Source organism: Trachypithecus francoisi, unplaced genomic scaffold (assembly GCF_009764315.1).
Source record: "Trachypithecus francoisi isolate TF-2019V2 unplaced genomic scaffold, Tfra_2.0 Lachesis_group4, whole genome shotgun sequence".
Classification (NCBI taxonomy): domain Eukaryota; kingdom Metazoa; phylum Chordata; class Mammalia; order Primates; family Cercopithecidae; genus Trachypithecus; species Trachypithecus francoisi.
The window spans coordinates 26839308-26862433 of NW_022681469.1; the positions used below are offsets into that span (position 1 = coordinate 26839308).

The 23126-nt window shown below is 46.7% G+C and overlaps 1 long non-coding RNA gene across 1 annotated transcript in view; it reads right to left on the minus strand.

Annotated features, from left to right (window-relative positions):
* The window catches only part of LOC117072890, a 32624-nt gene extending 19953 nt beyond the window's left edge, over window positions 1-12671 (minus strand). Inside the window, exon 1 of the long non-coding RNA XR_004432998.1 lies at window positions 12410-12671. This is a non-coding gene — a long non-coding RNA (uncharacterized LOC117072890). The remainder of the gene's footprint in view (window positions 1-12409) is intronic.
* Window positions 12672-23126: the final 10455 nt, after the last annotated feature.

A 23126-nucleotide genomic window follows, 5' to 3' on the forward strand; every position in this document is an offset into this window, starting at 1 on the left:
GGGACTGAGCTGGCATTGGCAAAGGACAGGCAGAAGCCATCCTACCATTGGTCCAGGCCTGGCATGCCTCCCCTCCAGCAGTGACTTCCCCACCTCTGTGCTGGGGAGCTAATTCACATGGCACTTCTAGAAAACTTGGAATTGTCTGAAAGTTTCTTCTCTTATTTATTTATTTATTTATTTAGAGACATAGTTTCGCTCTTGTTGCCCAAGCTCCGCCTCCCAGGTTCAAGGGATTCTCCTGCCCCAACTTCCAGAGTAGCTGAATTTACAGGCATACGCCACCACGCCCAGCTACTTTTCTGTATTTTTAGTAGAGATGAGGTTTCACCATGTTGGCCAGGCTGCTCTTGAACTCCTGACCTCAGGTGATCCACCTGCCTCGGCCTCCCAAAGCACTGGGATTACAGGCCTGAGCCACCGTGCCCAGCCTATTTTTTAAAAATAGAATGATTGCATCAACTAGAATCTCTTTCTATACAATTTTATGGAAAGTCTAACTTTTGTCTTCTGGAATCAAGCTAACAGCCTGCATGGGCAGGTGGGGTGGGAGGGAGGTATTGAATAAGGGTAACTCTCCAATCATGGACATGAGGGCAAGCAGTCATCTGGGGCAAAGCCAATGGGAGAGAACCCCCTACCCCAGCTCTCACCAGTGGGAAGTGCAGAAATGTGGGATGGGATGCAAGAGGTTCATTGAGGCCAGTCCTGCCCCTGCTGCCAGCTCGGGGCACTCTCCTAGCAGAGGATATGACCTGAGAGACAGCCAGGAAAGATAATCTTGCCCTCAACTCAACTTCTCATCAACCCAGCAAGAAGGAAAGTTGTCTGCACCCCGTCTCCCACCCAGACAAGGCTTTTCCAAAGAGGCTGTGACACAGAATCAGCATTTGCTTTGCATTCCCATTAAATATAGAATTTTCACTGTTCCGGGTGTAGAACATACTAGACCATAGAAGGCCTGGACTTTGCCCTTCAGAGCTTATGGTACAACTAAATAGATCATAAACATGGTAAAAGTTAAACAGATGACCTGGCTGCACTTTGATGGTAGCAGAAAGAAGTGCTACAAGACAGTTCATGATGAATTGCTAAATGAACAGAAAAGGTATCATTGCCATAGGAACTCCACAGATGGAGCAGACAGCAAAATCTCTTCAGAGAAGCTGAGATTTGAGCTGCATCTTAGAGGGTGGATAAGTTACACAGAGAATATAGAAGGTTATTGAACCCATCAGAGAAAATCAGCAGTCACTCAGAGCTCAGAAAACCCGTCCCGCTGCTTGGCCATAGACACTCAGGCCCTGACATCTGGGAGAATCAAGACATTGTCCAAGGTCAACAGTTGAGGCAGGTCTAATATTAGAGCCTTTGCTTCCTGCTTGACCCCAGTCATGGCCTCTGGGGTCTTCCTCTCTCCCTTTGCCTCGTGGTGTTCCATCACCTGTCCCCGGTGGTGGAGGGACAGGTGGAAAGATTTTCAGCAAAGCCCTAGTGTGGGTCTCTGGGGTCTTTCCTCGGATCACCTCTCTCCCTTAGGAGAGGCCCTCAGCCTCCCTCTTTCCTCCCACTCGCCAACGGCTGGGTAGCATACACTCTTTGTGCTGCTCCCTCTTCCTTCGTGTGCTCCCTCACATCCAGGCGTGGGGGCGCAGAAAGCAAGAGACACAGGAGAAAATTGCTGCTCATGTTCCCTCGCCTCCCTGCATTGGAGCTGTCTAAATACATGTGAGAGAGCCCAGCTCCGCCAGGCTCAGAGAAATCTGGCTGTCTCTGGTGGCTGTTCACGCCCCCTCCTCTGTCTCCAGGGCAACCCCTCCCTGGAGGTACAACAGAAGGTACCCTGCTCCAGAAAGCCAGGGAGGCTAGTGGGGGCAGGATCGCAGAAGGGAGACTGGAGCCCGCCCGGTCTCTAGTGAGGGCCAGAAAGCCTCCTCCTGTTTCGATAGCTGGCTATGCCTCAGAAAGGTGGAACACAGGCCCAGAGACCCTGAAAGGGAGCTGGGATTCTCTGGAGAACAGCATTTTGGGAAACAAGTTACTAAAATCAAATGGACCCAATAGAAAGAAAAAAACAAAACTAGCTCACAGCCACCCCTCCCACTGACTTCCAAGTGAGATCCTGAGCAGAAGTGACAAGATCCAGGAGGTGCGCACAGGCTCCGCTCTCCTGAAGTCACACAAGAGGACACACAGATTCCTGGGGCTGGGGGAGTCAAGCCATGGTCACCCAGGCCTCCTTGATTCACAGACCCAAACAGAAGGGAGGCCAGCACAGGACGGAGCCTTGCCAGTGGCTGTGTCCACCCCTGCAGAGGTGAGGGGTGAGGAGCCTTACAGCAACTGGGCCAGGGCAGCCCCCATGCCTACCTCCCCAGCTTGGCATTACCCTCGAGGCTGCCTCCCACTCATGAGATCAAGATCTTCTGCTCTCCGAACCCCACCCCCTCCCCCAGGCCTCTCAGAGGTATTCCCCTACCAGGCTTTGGCCCCCTGGACTGTCGAGCATCCTGTTGAGAGTAGGCATGGAGCTGTCGGGTCACATGCTGCACCCCAATAAATCAGTGGTCTGGTCCCAGCTGTGCCTATGTCAGCTTGTTAGCCTGGCATAGATTACCATATAAATTGGATTTTTACTGCCATTCCATTTTACTTTCTTAATTTACCTGTTTTACTTCCCTCAGCCCTGGTGAGTCTTTTTCTCAAAGCTCTTCTATTCAGGGGGAAGATACATCCTTTCTGTCTGGACTCCAGGTCCACTCCGCCGAGCCAGAATTTTTCTCTTCTCACCCATCTGATCCAAAATGGTGATGCCTCTGGATCGGGCCCACAGAATTTCTCTGAGTTAGGCTGACGTGTCATTCTCAATTTTGAAAGTAGCCCCTCCAAGACATGGTGGTGTGGTTTTTGTTTGTTTCATTCTGTTTTAAATACCTGCAGTCTATTTTGACCTTGCCATCCTACTGGTCCTCTTCTCAGCTTGAATGGGTTTCTTGGTGGAAACCATAGCATGGGCGAACACATCAAACCAATCGCATCTCAGGTACTTTGCCCTACACAGACTCAGCTTCCCTCGAATGAGGAATCATCAGTGAGCAGAAGGATTTTTGCCCCCGTTAGTCCCTTCATCTCTCCAGCCCCACCCAAGCCGTCTCGCTGCAGCAACTCACTGCAAACCATCTCTGCTGCAAGAAAAGGAAAACGGCTCTGAAGCTGGCAGAAAGAGGGAATGGGCAATGATATGGTCTGGCTGTTCTCCCCTCAGATCTCATCGTGAATTGTAGCTCCCATAATTCTTACGTGTCGTGGGAGGGACCTGTGGGAGATGATTGAATCATGGGGGGCGGTTTCCCCCATACTGTTCTTGTGGTAGTAAGTCTCATGAGATCTGATGATTTTATAAGGTGTTTTCCCTTTCACTTGGCTCTCATTCTCCCTGTCACCATGTAAGATGTGCCTTTTGCCTTCTGCTGTGATTGTGAGGCCTCCCCAGCCATGTGGAACTGTGAGACCATTAAACCTCTTTTTTTAAATAAATTACCCAGTCTCAGGTATGTCTTTATCAGCAGCGTGAAAATTGACTAATACAGGCAAGAAGCGGAATATAATAAATACCAGGCTCTGATGATTCCTGTTCAATTCCTCGTCTTTTCCAGGCTGCCAAGGACTTTCACTGCCTCATGGAAAGATTGAGAACTGATGCTCAGTCCCAGCCCCTTAGCATGACTCACAGATCCAGTAAGGCAAGGCCTTCCCCTTGCCTGCTGCCTGCCCTTCCCTACGCCACCAGCCAGGAGATGCAGATGGCCGAGTCTAGGAGTGCGGGTCCATGAAGGGAGCTTCAGCCCTGATCAAAGAATGTCAGGCTCTCAAGTCAGTAGCTTTTTATCTTGCTCACTATTGAACAGCCAAATCAATTCTTTCTTTTTTGCAACAACTTCCACTCTCACTCTGATCAGCTCACAGCTGGTGGAGAGAGGTGCTTTTCTCTCGAGGCCACCTCCACGGTCTCGGTTGGCGTTTCTTAGAAAAAGGAGGAGAGGACTCCAACTGCTTGTGACTGTTTTGGTATCAAGAGTTATGGTCCCAGGGAAGCCACTGAACAAAAACGTCTCTAGAAACAGAACAATTAATATGCTCTAGGGGAGAGATTCACCTTAAAGTAAGAGAAGACAAAGGAAGGGGCTGGGAAGAAGGAACTGTCTTTGAGTGTTTACCTTGTGCAAAGTGTCAGGAAAGACAACTTGTACATACTATAAAAATAGTGGTTTTTACTCCATCAGTTCATCGCCCCTCTCTTACCCCTCAAACTTCTGGTCATCCAGACCCGCCTCTGTTCATCCCCACTGCCCCCACAACTCCCTCTATCCCTCACAACCACCTGCCCTCTCACTACCCCTGCACACACATAAACTCCAAAGGAAAAAATGTTCAGCCAGATTCTCACATCTTTTTTGATGCAATCAGGAGAATAGGTGGATAGAATCAGAGAGGTTAGAGGTGAGGGGAAGCAGGAAGATCTGAGCCAGAAAGGCTAAGATCCTTTACGTATTAAAAAAAAAGAAAAGCTAGAAAAGAGAGAGAGTGAGAAAACTAAAAAGGAGAGAGTTTGGGGATTTGTTTGTAGGTTCTGGAGAGATACAAAATAGACAAGAATTAATTGAACAGAAACAAAGTGCTCTCGATAATTGCTATGGGTTTGGGATTGTGTTAAACATTAAGAGATGCTCTTTGAGAGATACAAGTAAAGCCTGAAATTCCTTCTATATTGCCACTTTGCTGATGTCTTTCTGTACCTTTTTACATGCAATTCTGTACAGAGACTGAGCTGTAAACATCCACAATTATTCAGGTGACATAACAAGCTCATTTTGGATCTAAGATGCAAACTGTATGTAAAAATTTCAAACTTTATTCTAGACTTGAGTCAAGAGCACAGAGCACAACTTCTCCATGACAACCCAGCTACTAGGGTCACATCTCCAAAGGGATACAGGAGAGTCAGACACTAGCCAGAGGGGCAGAGCAGTTACCTTAAGTGAATCTGAACAGGCCAGACATTGGCATTCTCTCACTGCCTAGCAAGGATTCCAGTTTCTTAGTAGAGTCAGTTTTTGTTGTTGTTGTTGTTTCTTGAGACAGGGTCTCATTCTGTCGTCCAGGCTGGACCAGGCTGGCTCACTGCAACCTCTGCCTCCCAGGTCCAAGCGATTCCCGTCTCAGCCTCCTGAGTAGCTGGGATTATAGGCATGCGCCACGACACCCAGCTAATTTTTTGTATTTTAGTAGAGATGGGGTTTCACCATGTTGGCCTGGCTGGTCTCGAACTCCTGAGCTCAGGCAATCCGCTGGCTTTGGCCTCCCAAAGTGCTAGGATTACAGGCGTGAGCCACCGCACCTGGCTAGAGTCAGTTTTATTGAGGTTAGGATGAAAACTAATTTCTCAGCTTCATAAAGGATATTTTTTGAAGTATCTTGATTGGGTGATCTCACATGATGCCACCTGGAACATTCTGTTCGAAACCCTGCGTTCTCCTGCAAGTTGTAACGCTGCCTTCACAGCATCTCCCTGATTTCTCTGACTTTGAGGCTACACTGAATGAGCCACTTGGGGCCTTGGGGTTTATTTTGGTTCCAGGTACATTTATCCCTTAATGAGATTAAGAAGCAGTTTTGTCTTCAGTGTCTGTTGTTGGTACTTGATGCTTTAAAATAAAATGTTGGCATCTGACCCTTTTGAATCCAGTGAAACTGGGATAGTTATGAATTTAAAAACAGTTTCAGCAGTGATATGCATAAACGAAAATAATTAGGAAAAGACTTCTGTCTTCCTTCAAGTTGCCCCATCTTATTCTTGTCCCCACATTTTATAATGAAAAAAAGTCACACATAATGCAAAGTTGACAGGATTTTACAGTGAACACACATCTCCCCACCAACTAAATTCTTCCATTAACACTTTCCTAGATGTGCATTTTCATGTTCCTGTCCATCTGCACATCCCTCTATCCATTCGTCACCCCGTCCTATTTTTGATGCATTTTAAAGTAAATTACAGGCATTACCACACTTCTCCCTAAATACTCTAGCATGGATATCATCAACTGGATTTCAAGATTTGTTACAGATTTCCTTTATTTTGAGGTATAATTTACATATGATAAAATGCACACATCTTAAGAGTACATTTGCTAAATGTTGACAAATGCAGATACCTGTTGCAACCCAAATCTACATGAAGATACAGAACTTTGCCAACACTCTAAAAAATTCTCTAATGGCCTTTCTTCAGGAATTCTCTCCCCTACTCCCCGATACCTCAAGGCAACCACCTTCCTGACTTTTTCTGCAATAGACTCTTAGTCTGTTCTAGAACTTTATATAAATAGAACCACACTTCATTTTAATTGCAAAATAAGCTAACCTGTAGCCCCATTCAGTGTAAGCAATACTTAAGTATTGTTCCTTGCCTGGATCTAGAAAATGGGGAGTTTGCTTACTCCCTATAAAGATCAGAGTTATCTGATCATCAGTGCTTATGCTGGATGGTTTTGTGGAGCTGTCCAGTACAAAAGAGGCCTGTGAGAACATAGGGAATGTCTAGGTTGAATGAGCCTCATGGTGGCTCCCCATAGCCCTTCCCTAATTAATTAGCATCTGGATCTTCCAGAGACCCAAGGGTCTTCTTGGGTACAGTTGTGCTCAAGTTTAGGAATCAGGGTACACAAGCCACTTGGGCTCGTGGAAACCCAGCCTGGATCCTATTTGCTTTATCTGTTCACCATGGAGGACTGTGGGCATTCCACCTTGGGTTCTCGGTCCTTTAATCTGAACTAAGGTGGGAGAGCCCTGCAGCATTTGTAACTAGGGAGAGATGCCTTATTCTCCCCATGCTCACTGTAGGAGGGATCAGCCCAAGGAAGGCGTTGTTGACCTTGTTTGTCGCATAAGACCACCCACCAGCACAGGATGGGAAGCAGAGGGAAGTGAACAGACCAAGTTCTGAAATGTGCTCATCAATGCAATCTGTCCTCTGAACATTTTTGCAGCAAGTGAGCGGCAGGATGCAACTGAGTGGAAGAAACTAATCAACTAGCTTGGCTGACAGCATTAAAGGTGGGAGAAGAGGCATCCAGATGGCAGTGCCAAGGCTACACAGACATGTCAGGGCAGGATGCTCTGCCTCAGATGCAGAGGGCTATCAGCTGAGATAGTCACATTTCCTCCCTGTGCATGGATTTTTCCATCAGCCACTATGGCCATGAGTTTCAGCACTGTGGAGCTCTAAGATGATGAAGATAGTGGTGGCGGCAGTGGTGGTGGTGATGGTGGTGGTGATGATGACGATCATCATCATATGGGGATTAAGGAGAAGATGCTGAAGAACAGAGTATTCATACTCTGAGAGAACATATTCCAATCTTTTCCAGTACAGCCGCAGATTTATGGAACACCTACTTTGTTGTAAATGGCGTTTGGTACTATGGGTTCTAAGAAGATTCAGAGAGCTCACTGAATAGAGGTGCACTGTCCACGTGAGCCTGGCCAGCCCATGCCAGGTCTTAATCATCCTGCTATAAAGTGAAGATTTTTTTGGAAATTCCTATGCCTGTATCTCAGAGGTGGATAAGACTGGATATCCACAGTAGAAGTTAAGCCAGGGGAGTGTAAATGTTAACCCACATGGGCAATGACGGGGAGCAGGAAGGAGGAAGATGAAGAGGAAAAGGAGCAGGACAGAGCTAATTGAAATTAGCCTAATGTTTATAAATATTAAGGCCCAGATCTTGCTTTAATAGGACCGCAGGTGCAGAGATTGCTAAAGAGAAGAGTCCACAGGTTCAGAGTTTCTGATGTGGAGCTAATAAGAATGCTAATAGAGGTAATTAGAGACCAATTGATTAGTAAGGATGAATAGAGGAGTGTCATGGGTTGCTATGCATTAAAGTTCTAGGACTATGTATCCTGGAGGCATGAACCACATGGTGAAAGCCCCAGCTTCACAAGATAGAGTGGTGAGGCTGGGAGTCCCACACACACAATGAGAATGTGAAATAAACCTGCAGCAGTTGGCAGGTGAGGACGCACCAGCAACTTTACATAGAGGCCAAGGGCAAGTCAGTGGGAGACCAAAGAAGATAATATTTTTTTCTATGTCCTTTTGGCTATACATTCCCAACTTTGATCCTGGGATCTCTGGATATTCATTCAACAAATATACAATGACTTTGTATGCTGTCCCAGGAAGTACTCTGTCCTAATCTAATTGAAGAATAGCACTTTACTTTCTTCCTATTTCCCTATCTGATTTATTTCCCCCTTCTCCTTTCAGAAGACAGTGCACAAAACAGAAAACAAAAGGAGCCTGATTATTTAAAAACTAAGGCAAGAGGAAGGGAAGAGTGGAATAGGCATTTCCCTGCTTCCTGTGCCCTGGATTCATAATAAATGTACACATGACAACTGTCCTCAAGGAAATTACTATCAAAGGTCAGGCTAAGAAATAAACTGGATGAATCAAAAGTGTTTCAGATATGGCATATGAGATAGAAAATAATGGACTGCTCCAAGTAAATATGTCAAGGCCATGAATTGATCTTAGCCTTCCATGGTATCCGTCTCAATTAAGAACCCTGTAGGAAAACTTTCTTGAGGATTTACCCATGACCTCACCTATTTCTACCTTTTTTTTCTTTTTTCCTTTTTTTTTTTTTTTTTTTTGAGATGGAGTCTCATTCTGTCACCCAGGCTGGAGTGCAGTGGCATGATCTTGGCTCACTGCAACCTCCACCTCCCAGGTTCAAGCTATTCTCCTGCCTTGGCCTCCTGAGTAGCTGGGATTACAGGTGCATGCCACCACCCCTGGCTAATTTTTGTTTTTAGTAGAGATGGGGTTTCGCCATGTTGGTCAGGCTGATCTCGAACTCCTGACCTCATGATCCGCCCGCCTCAACCTCCCAAAGTGCTGGGATTACAGGCTTGAGCTACTTCACCTGGCCCTATTTCTACCTTTCTTCACCCAAGTCCTAATCTCATGCTGTCTCTGCTCCTGATTTCATCTCTCCGCTATCACACTCCTTCCAGCACTGTCCAGGACTCTCCTTCCCTTAGTGGAAAACCCTAGAGAGGTCCCCACACATGTGCCTCCTGGCTCCCTGTCATCCCAACCCTAGGACAGCTGTTCAGGTGAAGTCTCACCCCAGAAAGAGCCCTGAATCATCAAGACTTGGATCACCGCGTGACACAACTATATGTTTCAAAGGGCAGAACCATGCAGAAACAGCCAAAACAGGGCTCAGCCCTGGCTATGCCCACAGAGTGTCAGCTGCACTCAGTTCACATGGTCCTGGCCCTGGATGACAAAGCCAGGTTTGCCTTCCCCAGGATCCTCATGGCCTGACCATAAAATGGCTTGTTGAGCTTATGTTGGTCATCGTGCCTCATCTACCTGTCCATTTCTCTGTTGTTGTTTCTTGCTCCCAGAACACTCAGAAGCAGAGGCTGGGAGGCAGAGGAGACTCTAAGCTGGGTACCCCTGCACTCCCAGCAGCTGCAGTTCAGAGCACATTGCCTTCCTTGACAATTGAAAGGGCAGGAACTGTCAGATCCCAGGTTTCTGTGCTCAGTGAAGCATTGCCAATTAAGTCTCTCTGGAGGCATTGCCTCTGTGGAGAGCCACTTGCAAGAGGGCTGGGTCTCCAGGGATGGAAAAAAGGATCCCCTATCTGGAGAGGCTGAGGGGTTCAGCTTCACATAAGGGATGCTGGGGATGCTAGTGTTTTCCTTGGGCTTTCCTACAGATGCTGGAGCTGATATAAAAACTCACCTTCTTCCAGGCATTTGGAGCCCTAACCAACCACATCCTTTCTAACCTCACAAACACACAGACTCATACACATGCACATGAATGCACACACATATGCACACATGCACACACACCAGCCTCCACTGTCCTAACAGGTGCCATTATCCCCAATAGTACCTCCCTACCTGAGACATTCACAAGACCACTGCCCAATAAAAAGCTATGAAGTAACTTCAAAACCTCGTTGTGCCACCAGGTCTCCATTACACTTTGCTTATCCACATCAACATCATCTTTCTCATAGAGGTGGCTCCTAAAGGGCCTTGACAGGGCTTTACATTGGGGACCTCAGTGCCTGTTCAAGTCAACTCACAATTATTCTAATGGAGCAAATGGATGATCCAGTCCTAAAAGAGAACATCCTCCCAAATCACTGCTAATTGGATTTTAAACGTGTGATGGGATTTTGTGGCAGATGCTTTGCTTAATATGAAAAACGGTTTCAATTCCCTGATTCACAGTGGCTCTTGGGATGAGGTTAGGGAGAAGGCAGGCATTTGCACAGGTGTGCTGAGAAGAGGGAAGGAAGCCCGGCTGGGACAAAAAGAAGCCCGGGGGACCATTTTCCAGGAGACCAGTAGGGGTTGATAGTGTTTGCTTCTTTCCCACAGGAGCCCAAAGACAGGGACCCTCCCACCTAGAAGAGGGAGCTGGAGGCTCAAGGGGAGGCTGGAGGCTGAGGGTTTTCCCCTTGTGCATGAAGTCGGGAGCTCATGGGGTTGAACAGAGTTTGGGGAGCCACAGCAGCAAATCCAGAGAGGACGTCGGAAATGAGCTCTTCCGACCACTTTGTGCACAGATGAGGACATCCATGCTAGAGAGGTCAGGACATGATGAAGCTAACACGGTCAGTGAGCACAAGGGCCAGGCTGGGTCTCGGACCTCCAAGCTGCCCTCTGGAGCTCCTTCCACCACACCCCACAGACGTGCAGTGCATGGTCTCGCCCCAGCAAAATACCCGTGGTAGAAGCCTCTCTTAATGTGACAAGTGGAAAAGGCAGGTAGAAGCCCCAGGGCCATGAATAAGCTCCTCTTTTCTCCTTTGTACAGAGGGTCCTATGTGGCCACATCCACACATGCTCCAGGCCCAGCACGGCCAGTGGGAATGGGACCCGTAAGAATTTTGGAAAAGAGAGTCCCTGATTTCCTAGAATTGTCTGTGCATTGCCTCATTCCCTCCCACATGCCACCTCTGTCACTGTCCAATCCTCATCAGGCTGTGGGCTCCCCAAGGGCAGGGACCATGCACAGCTCTCTTTGATAACTCTGAGCCCTAAACCAATGAATTACACATACAGGTATTGGATATATACTCAATCAAGCTGTACTGGATTAACTGGTCAACAGCAACTGGCTCTGAAGTGACTTGGATACGTAAACGGTGGCAGCAGTACAGGGAAATGGAGAGACAGCCCGTAGGCCGGGCTGCAAGGACAAAGAAAGAGATTAAAGGGCTGGGTTCATAGTGAGGGCATGGCCTCATGTGAGGGCCAATGCCAATTCTAAGAAAATACATGTAAAATGTTCACAGGAATTTATAGGATACCTATATGCCCATGTGTACTCTAGAGAGGCTGCAGGTTGATTTACAAGAACACGGTTGTAGCTTTGGAGAGCCGTGTGGCCTCCAGATCAAAGGAATGCAAGGGCTGCAGTGCGCCTCTTGAGAAAGCTCAGAAATTAAGAAATACTGGGGCTGAGAGGGACGTCAGAAGTCACCTGGTGAACCCCTCCACCTACAGATGAGAGACTGCCGGCGAGAGAAGAGAGGCAGAGAGGGAGGACATGAGGCCTGGACAGGAGCCCAGTTCCCTGTGACCACCTCAGCAGCTGCTCCCTGCCCTGCTCCATGGTGCTCCTTGAAGATAAGGCTCAGTGTGCCACTGGACTCTTGAGCTCCTAAGCGCTCAGCTATGGAATGTGTGGAGACTTCCCTGGATCACAGCGAAGTGGCCACCTAACAATCCCATGAAACTTGGATAGCGAAACAGCGGGATCCAAGCCAGACTTCAGGAGAAAGCAAAGATGATTGGAAAGGCTCAGGATCCTCTTTTCTCTCCAATGTCCCCTCCTGGATTCCTCTAACTCACTGGCCCTTACCCCCACTGACCCTCAAAATCTGCTACACAAACAGAAATAACAGAGGGGAAGTAAACCGTGTATGTGGACAGAGCAAGAGAGTGTGGAAGAGGGTGAATTCAGAAGACCCTTAGAAAAGGTTTATTCAGCCAACAACGGTGCCCAAGGCTGTGCCAAGGACAGGGGGTCTCAGTGGGAACAAATGGGGTTCCTCTGCACTGGAGGCTTTCCCCTTCAGGGCCTTTCACTCCCTCCTCCCTTTCTGGCCTGGAGACAGAAATGCAAAGTCCTTTCCCATGGAACAACTCACAGGGGCAGGGTGGCGGGTCAGGGGCTGTGCAGCCAGCGAAAGGGGTCCCTAACATGTCCTTCCTCCCGGTGCAGCTACCGGCCTCCGCTCTGCCTAGCACAGCTCCCTCCAAACCCAGCAGGACTCCCAGATCACAGCCAGCAAGAGGAGCCCACCTTGAAGCTAACAGGTGTGACCAGCTGCAGATCCTCCTGGGACTCTCAAGGCCAGAGAGCAGATGGGACTCCAAGGTGAAGGGCAGAGGTCCTCAGGTGGGTGAAGTGTGCGACAGGTGAGCAGATTCCTGGAGGCAGGCTGGCGTTAGGAAGCCTCTCCCCTCTGGGACTGCACTGTTCACAGGGCAGGTGTGGTTGCTGCCACCTCATCCTTCCACCTGTGTCACTGCTGCCTTCGGGGGATGCAGCAGAGAGTGGCAGAAAGAGCACTGGACACGGAACTCTGTGGATATGAGATCTAATCCCAGCTCCAGCCCCTACCAGCTGTGTGACCTTGACCTTGAGCAAGACTTGCACCCTCTTTAAGCCTCAAACTCTTCATCTGCAAAATGAAGATAATACCTTCTTCCTCCCTCAGCTTCCTGCGGAGGATAAAGGGAATCACTGAAACAGATGCAGCTGAGATCTTTGGCCCATGAAAGGTGCTCAGTGAGTGTTTCATTTCCTTTGTCTTCCTTTCGTGGCCTCTGGAAGGCTTAGCTGTTGCCCTTGGGAGCCCCTTTTCCAAACTATGACATCATGGGGAAAGAGGGGAGGAAGCAAATAATAACAGAGAGTTCACAACAAGGGAGCCACCATGCCAAAAGGTTTATAAGGATCTCTGTAACTCTCTGGATACAGTTTGTGAGTGAGGAAGCTATGATTCTGCCTTTCAACAGCTAGTAAGAGGGAGGAGATGAGTACTTAAGGAAGAAATCGTGCACAAATAGAAAGGAGACTATTGCATCTGGGCTGTTCCATGGACCTAGTCCTGTGTCTGGGCTCTGTGTGTGAACAGAGGGTGGGGAACAAGAGGCACGCTGGTTACCTCTGCACCTCTGCTGACTGGGCTGGGATTGAGCACGTTTGATGATAAATATTTGTGATGAAAATTACCTAATGAGCTACAAGATGATTATCTAGCACCAAAATAGTATTATCATAAATGTTACAGATTAAATTAGGCTGGCTTTGCTAAATCAAACAAATAATAAGAGTAATTGAAATTCTAATAAACCAAAGGATTCCAGACCACTTGGTTCCTCAAGATGTTCTCATTGATTTAGGTATTTGCTTTGGACTATGTGGGTTAGAGATGAAAACACTGATCTGGTCATCTGTCAGTCCAATTGTTTTAATGAACTTCTACCCAGGAGTGAAGTGAATGTGTGTGTTGAGTGTGGTCTAAACTAGGGAAGTACCTGCAGTTATTCTAGTTCCACATCTCACAGTGACTTCTGGCTTTGGTTCTTTGGCAAAATGATATCATTCTTTACTTTTAACTTGCGGACATAGATTTTAACTTTTGACATTTTATCCATAGTTTCAGAGAAGACCATTTTCTTTGGGGACTGGCTGAAGTGAATGAGATGGTTTTCTTTATCATCATTAAAATGTTGAAGCTCTACTTCAAATAATGTATTATAGAAGAAACTGGTCTTCTTCTTTCAATTACGGGGAGATCACCCTTTCTCTTTTTGGTCTTTCAATTCAGCCACTGTTTGAAATAATCAATATTTTCAAACAAAAGCACTTAGACATTTTCATTTGCACCAGCACAGAACTGAATTGAAAAAATCATTTTTGAAACTGAAGGCTTTTGTTAGGATGATCGTGTGGAGACTGTGCTCTGTACTTACTACACCATTTCTGCTTTCTAAACACACAAAGGAAAACCATATTTCCCAGTCTCCCTTGCAGTAAGGCCAGTGCCACATGAATGAGTTCTACCAATAGGATGAATGGACATGAATGAATGAGCTCTACCAATAGGATGAATGGACGCGATGCAAGACATTTCTAGGCCTGATCCTCTACCACAGTTACCTTAGAGGTCATGTGTTTCAGACGTTGTGTCTGCAAGATGAAGACTTAAGTGAAAACCTTTGTACACTCAACACTAACCACTAACACAATTATGCAACAGTATTTCAGATTCAGCTACCATTTGTAGAGCTTTGTCCATGTTACAGGTAATAACATATCTGAAGATGTTCTCTATGTCTACCCTTATCACAAAATAATCTGACCTTCTTTCCAATTCTGGCCACACATTTTGGTCAAGAAATCAATCATCTCGTTTGTTTTTACAATATCTTATCAAGAACTTATTCCTTTGATAAGTCAATTGGCAATAAAGAAATAAAGCTGGCCAGCGCAGTGACTCACACCTGTAATCCCAACACTTTGGGAGGCCGAGGCGGGCGGATAACGAGGTCAGGAGATCGAGACCATCCTGGGTAACACAGTGAAACCCCATCTCTACTAAAACTACAAAAAATTAGTCGCACATGGTGGCAGGTGTCTGTAGTCCCAGCTACTCAGGAGGTTGAGGCTGGAGAATGGAGTGAACTCGGGAGGCAGAGCTTGCAGTAAGCCGAGATTGCACCACTGCATGCCAGCCTGGGTGACAGAGCGGGACTCCATCTCAAAAATGAAAAAGAAAGAAAAGGAAAGAAAAGAAATAAAGCTTTAACTTTAGTAATGAGACACCAACTATTGGCTTAGGGCATCTCTTGCTCTAATTTTCACAACAATCTAATGGATAAATATGATCATCCCCATTTTACAGATAATAATTTAACTTCTTTGAGACTCGAATAAGTTAAATAACTTGTCTTAGTTAAATAACTTGTTGACATAACTAGGCAAATAAAAAGAAGCCAGGGTTTAAACCCAGACTTTCTAATTTCGTGCTTTTATTTAAAACAAAAACAAAAACACTACACTGTCTCTTGACTGTAGGATGAAAAAAAAGAAGAATTTACAACATGATGTGAAGGGTGTCTTTTATGTGTCTTCAAGCCAGACCAGCCTCAGGCTGAAGATAAAGAAATGAGCAAAAGTAATCCCTGCCTTGGAGGAGCTCACATGGAGACAAGTCAGATCTTTGTTTTTAATTGACGTTGTTTTTTAGAGCAGTTTTAGGTTTACAGAAAAATTGAGCGGAAAGTACAGAGAGCTTCCATATACCCCTCCTTGTCCATCCTATTAGTAATATCTTGCACTGATGTGGTGTATTTGTTACAACTGATGAGACAAAATTGATACATTATACATTTTTATTTTGCACGAATTTATTCCCATACAATATTCTAAAAACACCCCTTGGTTTGTGTGTAAATTCTTTCCCTTCATTTTTAAATTGCCTTATAACAACTGATTTCTTGCTTTTCTTTTTTTTAATTTTTTTTCATTTGGGCTATTCTCTGAAATCTGCCTTTTTTTTTTTTCAGGAAAAAGAGAGAGATAAAAACGCTGTGTCCAGAGGACAGGGTGGAGAAAAAAAAGACAAAAATAAACAAAGCATCAAATATGAAGATTCTCACAGATAATGCATTTATAAACACACAAATGATTACAACAAAGACAGCCATGATGAATGGGTATATACATATGTACACATATATATGTACAAATCCTTGCCCAGCAACCAGCTATGGCATCTAGGGAGCTAAGGCCAGTCTTTGCATTTGCCCTTCTCCACAGCACCCCTTGTTTTGGGGTTTCATGGAGTACATGAAGCTCCCACAGCTCCTTGGGGGCTTGGCAGGGGATATTGAGATGAGAGGGTCTTGGCTCGCAGAAAAGGGAGAGGAAGGATCCAGGAAAACCATAACCGACACTTCTAAGCCACCCTTGACTACCCTGGGCATCTTGGCCCATTGGGAACCACATCATAGCCCTTGTCCCTTTACAGATAAAAATGAGATCTATTTCCCACCCAAACCTCCTTCTTCCAGAGCAGGTAGGAAGTAAGGAGAGATCATGAGGGGAAGAAAATGGCTCCCAGGGGTTGGGGTACATGAGAAACCTTTGTTCTTTTGCAGGCAAGAGCAGAAGAGGAAGCTGGCTGCATTAGGGTTCCCTTCTGTCTGATATTGGGGAAGGCTAGCCGCTAGTCCTCCATAGGCCCAAACCTTGAGGAAAAGGAGGGTAGGGGGTCAGTGCTAACACTTGACATTTCTATGAAGTCACGGCAAATTCCTCCCTGGAGCACCAAGCCCCAATTTTAAAGCTTTGCTTGGGCAGGGAGGCTTCTGGATGACACCACCATCTCGGTGCTCCTGGGCCAGCCAGGAGGGCTGATGTTCCTTTTGGAGAGAGGTAGAGAATGAGGATGAAGATGGAACCCTTTAAAGGAAGACCATGCCTCAAGTCTAAGGATGGAGCCAGCACCTGTCAAGGATGGGGAGGACTTTTCCCAGCAAGAGGAGCTGGAGAAAGAAGAGACTAGAACGTCTTTCCCCTCTTCCCAGTAACAAGCAGCTTGCCAGGTGCTCACCTGGAGGGCGCTGGTGGTGACAGTGAGACAGATGTCCTTATGATGCCCCACTGCCTTGCAGGGAGTCAAGTCAAGGGACCCTGGGATGGAAGGTTGGTTGCTGTCCCTATCCTGGGAGGATACTGCAGGGGACTGGATGGGTGGTGGCTAAGGCTGCTACTGCTATGTCTGGGAGGCCTGGGCCTGAGCCACTGCTGCTGTCACTGCCACCTGCCGGTGCTGCTGGAGATCAGAAGGGCTGTGTTTGTGCCTGTGTTTTCTAAGGGATGTTTCAGATGGACATGCCTGACTGCAGAGAGGTGGGTGTCCTCCTTGGTGTGCTTCACTGTAGCCTAGACAGGTACCCCTCTATGAGGCTACATCCACGTATGCTGGATGATAGCTGTGACACTTGGAGGGCTAGTGTCTGCTGCGCTGCTGTGTGTGAGACAGTGAGCTAGAGAGTGTGAAGGCCTTCTCACATCCCAGGGGCACATGCACATGGGCCATCCCTGGCCTGGATCTGTGTGTGCTGCTGGGGGTGGGAAGGCCCCTGGCAGGTGGAGCAGTGGTATGGTTTGGCCCTGAGTGAATACAGAGTTACTGGAGGGGTAGCAGCTGCTGGTGAAGGTCCTGGAGGAATGTGGAACCTGTGGGGCTTACCTTGGTATGGGGCTTGGAGCATGTCAGCATCTCTAACTTCCAGTAGAATGTTAGTGAACACACTGGCACCTCCATAAGATGATGTCAGCATTTTCCAGAAGCCCTTTTATTGTATAAAGCAGGGTACACCCAAGGTCATATAGTAAGTTCGTGATAGAGCTGAGATCTGAATCCAGGAGCCCAAGGCTCTGTCCATTTCCTTTTGCCACAGTTCCCTTCACTCTCATAGGTCATGCCATCTTTCTTTCTGATGGTCATCATTCTCCTTAGGGAAGAGGGCCTAAGGCTCATTTATCTCAGGCAGCCCTGTTACCAGCACTGCCACTTCTTTTGGCCCTGTGTGTGGGCAGGGGGTGGGGTGGGGTATAGGAGATAAGAAACCACACTGCCACCTCCAACACTTTCTACCTCCCTCCCATTAGGCTGATACCGTCTTCTTGGAGAGGTCAAGAACCACCTGCAGGGCTTGTGAGGCAGAGGGAGGAGCAAAGACAATCATGGGAAGCCAGATGTGGAGGGTCAGAGCCAATCAGGCTGTGGCCCAAAGAGAACCTGAGGGCACCAGACTGGCAGGGGTCCACCCTGTGAACAGCATAGGGATCACCAGGATGCATAGGCTAAGCTGCTCTGACTTGGCCTCTATCCACACCCATTCTGAGGGCAGGAAGGGTCCAGGGCCCAGGGGCAGGTGCTGCCAGTGGGGCAGAACGGAGAGATGGAGCTTTATGTTCTCCATGAAACCCCAAAACAAGGGGTGCTGTGGAGAAGGGAGCCTTCAGGGCAAATGCAAAGACTGGCCTTAGCTCCCTAGATGCCATGGTTGGCTGCTGGACAAGGATTTGTACATATATATGTATACACATGTATACATCCACTCATCATGGCTGTCTTTGTTGTAACCATTTCTGTGTTTATAAATGCATTATCTCTGAGAATCTTCATATTTGATGTTTTATTTATTTTTGTCTTTTGTTTTTTTTCCTCCAGTCTGTCCTCGGGACACAGCATTTTTATCTCTCTTTTTTTTTTCCCCTTAAAAAAAGGCCACAGCTGGGGAGGACTCAGCCTTTATTCTGCTGACAAGCATGGTGTTCTCAATCAGCCCTGGGATGGTGGGGATGGAAGGCCAGACATACAGGTTAGGACTGAAGTGGGAGTCTTCCATTCTATCATCTCTCTCTTCTTCCTGTCCTCTTATTCCTTCTCCTGTCCAGGACTCTAGAACTTCATTGCAATGACTGCTGTGGAGACGCCAGGGCCAGAGACAGAGTGCAGGAGGGTCAGCGTTTGCTAGAAGCAGTGCTGCAGTGCGTGCTACTGAAAACCCCAATTCCTCCACACCCACTCCCTTGGGCGCACTGGACAGGAAAGAGTGGAGGAAACACAGTACATTATTATGAATGAAAGCTCACAGTTAACATTGGGGCTCACACTCCTTTTGTTGTACATTCTATGGGTTTGGACAAAGGTATGAGGGTACCTTTTCACCACTACCATTCTATACAGAGCTGTCCCACTGGAGTGGGAATCAGAGAAAGGGTTCATGAAGTCTAAATATAGTTTGGACTTTAAAAATGGATAGAGGGCAGGCACGATGGCTCACACCTATAATTCCAACACTTTAGGAAGCCAAGGTAGGAGGATCACATGAGCCTAGGAGTTCGAGAGCAGCCTGGGAAACAAAGTGAGATCCTGTCTCTAATATAGATAGATATAGATATATAGATATATGGTTACAGTGGTGTGCACCTGTAATTCTAGCTACTTGGGAGGCTGAGGCAGGAGGATCCCTTGAGCTCAAGAGTTAGAGGCTGCAGTGAGCTATGGTGGAGTCAATGTACTCCAACCTGGGCAACAGAGCAAGACCCTGTCTCAGAAAAAAAAAGAAAAAAAGGTGGGGATCAGATTTTCAGAGAGACCACGAACCACAAATGAAACCAAAGAAGAAAGAATGTACAAGACATTATTTGACAGATAGTGGGTATGTCACTCTGTTTTAACCAGAGGCTCATTTTTGGAAAGATGACACTGAGAGTGAACACTAATTGGCACTCTTATATGCCAGGCAACTGATAAACATTTTATATGATTTCATTTAATCCACAGCATAATTTATAATATAGGTATTACTGGTAGAGGGTCTTCACTGCAAGTTGTCCACGTTCTTGGCGTTTTGAACAAAGAATTGGGCAAATTGCACAACAAAGCAAGGAAAGAATGAAGCAATGAAAGAACAGAAGCAGGGATTTATTGAAAATGAAAGTACACTCCACAGTGCCGGAGCAGGCCCGAGTGACAGCTCAAGAGCCCAGATACGAATCTTCTCGGAACCAAATACCTCCAAGTGGTTTCCCATTGGCCACTTCATGCTTACCTCACGTAAATGAAGTGGCGGCCTGCAATCAGTCTGACTGGTTGCAGAAAGCAGCCTATCAGAGGCTGAAGCGAAGTTACAAAGGTCACAATCCTGTGCAAACCAATCAGAGGCTAAGGTGAAGTTACAAAGTTGCACTTCTATCCAAATGAAGATTCCACCTGCAATCAGTCTGATCGGTTGCCAACAGCCAATTTCCCATCTGCTAGGTAGAAAAGGGGGGGGTTTGCAAAAGGAGTAGCCTCTGTTCCTTTGTTACTTAGGTGCGGAAGGTTAGGCTTTCCTTTCAATTTGGTTCCAGGAAGTCCATGTGACACAGCCTTAGGTTCCCTGCCTCCAGATCCTATTTTCCTGCCTCATAGGTGTCATCAATACCATTTTAAATTAACAGGTATACAAATTAAAGCTTGGAAGGGGTTTTAAAAACGTTTGCAAGGTGACACAGCAGGTATTCGGAAGATCTGGGCTGCAAAGTTGGGCAGAATGAGTCCAGAGTTCTTTGTCTCAGAAACTACACTATAATCCCTGCATGCTAAAACCAAAATCAGACAGCAGATAAGTGAAAAAGGTAAATCGGGAGCTGTTTGAGATTGAATTGGGTATCACACCAGGCTAAATAATTGTTTTCTTTCAGCAACATGGTTTTCAAGAAACGTATATACAAGTATTTTGTTTTAGTAGTTGAGACCAGGAAGCCAGGATAGGTATGGATTTATAGAACCTTGTCTATTTCATAATAGCTCATCAAGTGAATAAAAACCAAAATGCTATTTAGGGGAAGGACCTGAGAAAACCCTACTGGGGGACTTTGTCTTGAAGATGATCTGTCAAGTAACCCAAAGAGAGTCAGAGAGCTAAGGAAAAACCAGTAAGAGGTCCCTGACATCATTCACATGCTGGCCCAGAAAGGTCTGGGCATGAGATGGTGGCTGTAGGGATTGAAGTAAAAGGGAAGTTATGGCAGGAAATGTGAAGGAAGAATTGAGCAGTCCTGGGGATGAGGGAAACGTGTGGCGGGGTTAAGGTAACTGGAGGAATGATGAAACTATGTTTAGAAATCCTAAAGGTCAGAGGAGGGGATAGTGTCAGAGAGAACACAAGCTGGGATTTAAACTCTTGGACACCATCTGGCCAGGGACAATCTGGTGACACTGTCCAGAAGAGTTGGAAATAAAGTCTCGACTTTGACAAAAGGGTCAACTGTAGCGTTCCGGATCTGAGCATCGCCTCCACAATACAAACGAGGAGTGCATGAGTGAAACCAGAGAGGGGAAAAGAATGATAGCATGATACAGCAGGGATGGAGAGGGACACTCAGAAAGGTGGCAGGAGGATCAGGTGGGCAGGCCTGAGCCTGGGAGTAAGAGTTCCAGAGGGAAGATTGAGGCACACTTGTAGGCTACACTGCCATGAGACTGGAGGGGACGGAGGCTAGGACAAGGCCTTTGGGGTCACAAACTGGAGATCACAGAGCAGAGGAGAAGGAAGAAGCAGCAGCCTTGGAGTGGGAGCGGCATCAGGGCTGTGGAAGCAAAGACAGAACGTGCCTTTCCTCGGGCACTGAAGGCCCAAGAGGACAGATGTGCTCAAAGCTCTTGTTCAGACGCCAAGGGGACACACGACATCAGAGCTCAGTGACTGTGAGGACTAGACCCAAGCAGCTGACTCCAACGGGCAGGAAGAAGAGCTGGTCCCCCAGAGCCCCCAAACACACTGCAGAAAGTGCTGTGGTGGTAACAGCTGCCGCCTCCAGAGAGGAACACCTGGGGGTATGGGGTTGGGGAGGGAGACCGACTCCATGTATATTTTGACTTTCATACCATATACGAGTATTAGCCATTTGAACAAATGAAGCATTAAAAATAGTAACAGATGGAAGAAGTATTGATTTGGACCAAGACCAGGGCTAAAAGGAGTTAGGGAGCTCCAGGGGAAACAGGTTAGGACTGTGAATGTCAACAGAATCCCACGCACGGAGCCTGGCTCAGCCAGTCTGCCGTGTGTACACACACAAGCATCCATACACAAGTTAGAGGTGGGAAAGCAGTTTTTTCCTCTGAGTAGAGAACATGCAGGAGGCTTAGATCCTGAGATCTGGCTCTACTTTTAATTCCTTCATGAGTTGTAGCAAGAAAAATCAATCAGAAGCAAAGACGAGGCTCCTTCTCCTTTTTCTTCTTTGTCTTTTGGTCTTTTATTCCCTCCTTTTTATTTTTTATTTTTTTAAGGTCTTGATATCATATGCAGTGGATTTAACAAAGTATTAAGAGCCGGTTTTATTTTTTATTGGAAAGAAATGTTAGTTTAACATCAGCCCAAGGAGAACATAATTAGGAAAGCAAATCAGTTTCCAGGAATGATCAAATGGTACATTTCAAAACAGATGGTAATGATTTAGGGATTATCCACTGGCTTTGGGTGTTTCATGCTAGTGTTCACCTCCATCAGCTCTACTAACCAGGAAGTAACTGTGGAATCCATAAAATCCTTTAAAGCAAATTCAACACTCCCAGCAGTCACCCAAAGCCTAGTTTTTCCCCATGGGATTGAATGTACTGTTGTCCATTGTTTGTGTACTCAGAGGGGACAAATGTTAGAGTCAGTACTCAGCATCAGGTTGTCAGAATCTGGGGATAGTTTTCTTTGAAACTCATTCTGTGCTCTCACTCTGTCACCGTCCACACATGTGTGTGCACACACACAGCAAGTGTGAGAGATGATAATATCCCAGGGTAATATCATTGCTGAGTATAGGTGTTAATAATTCAGTTACTCTCTTCAAGCCCAAGTCGATGTCTTACAGCACAACTGAGCCCCAGTCCCACACAAACAGGAAGCCAGCTTTGCTTGGAATGATTGGTTGCTGCTTTTTGCTCCCTTAGATATTTCAAGTTCCAGGAGTCTCTTGAGTTCTAGAGTTAAGTTATTGAAATGGGAGAAAAAGCCAGTGACAGAAAAGGTAACAACCTATGGGCTGGATTCTGCCAGGAGCTCAGAGCTGGGTGCAGGAGCTGGACTGCAGACAGCATCTCACTCATTGTTTCTGTTTTCTGATGCCATCATGGCAGCCTCATAGAGCAAGGGAAGTAAGCTGGCCAAGTCCGGGGCAGAGTGGGGCTCCAGGAGGAGAGGGCAGGAGGCTGAGCTCAGGCTGCACTTTACTCTGGTAAGGGCACCAGGAGCACACGCTTCAGTGGTCAAGTCCAATACAAGGCAGGTGGTCAGGCAAAGATATTGTGCATTCTGAGTGTAAGAGGCAGTCCTGGACATGCAGTTTGTGGACTAGAAGTTTCAGAATTTAAGGACTTTCCAAAACTTTGCAGAAACAATCCAGCAGCCTGTTTGACAGTGTAGACCTGTCCTGAACACTTCGGGAT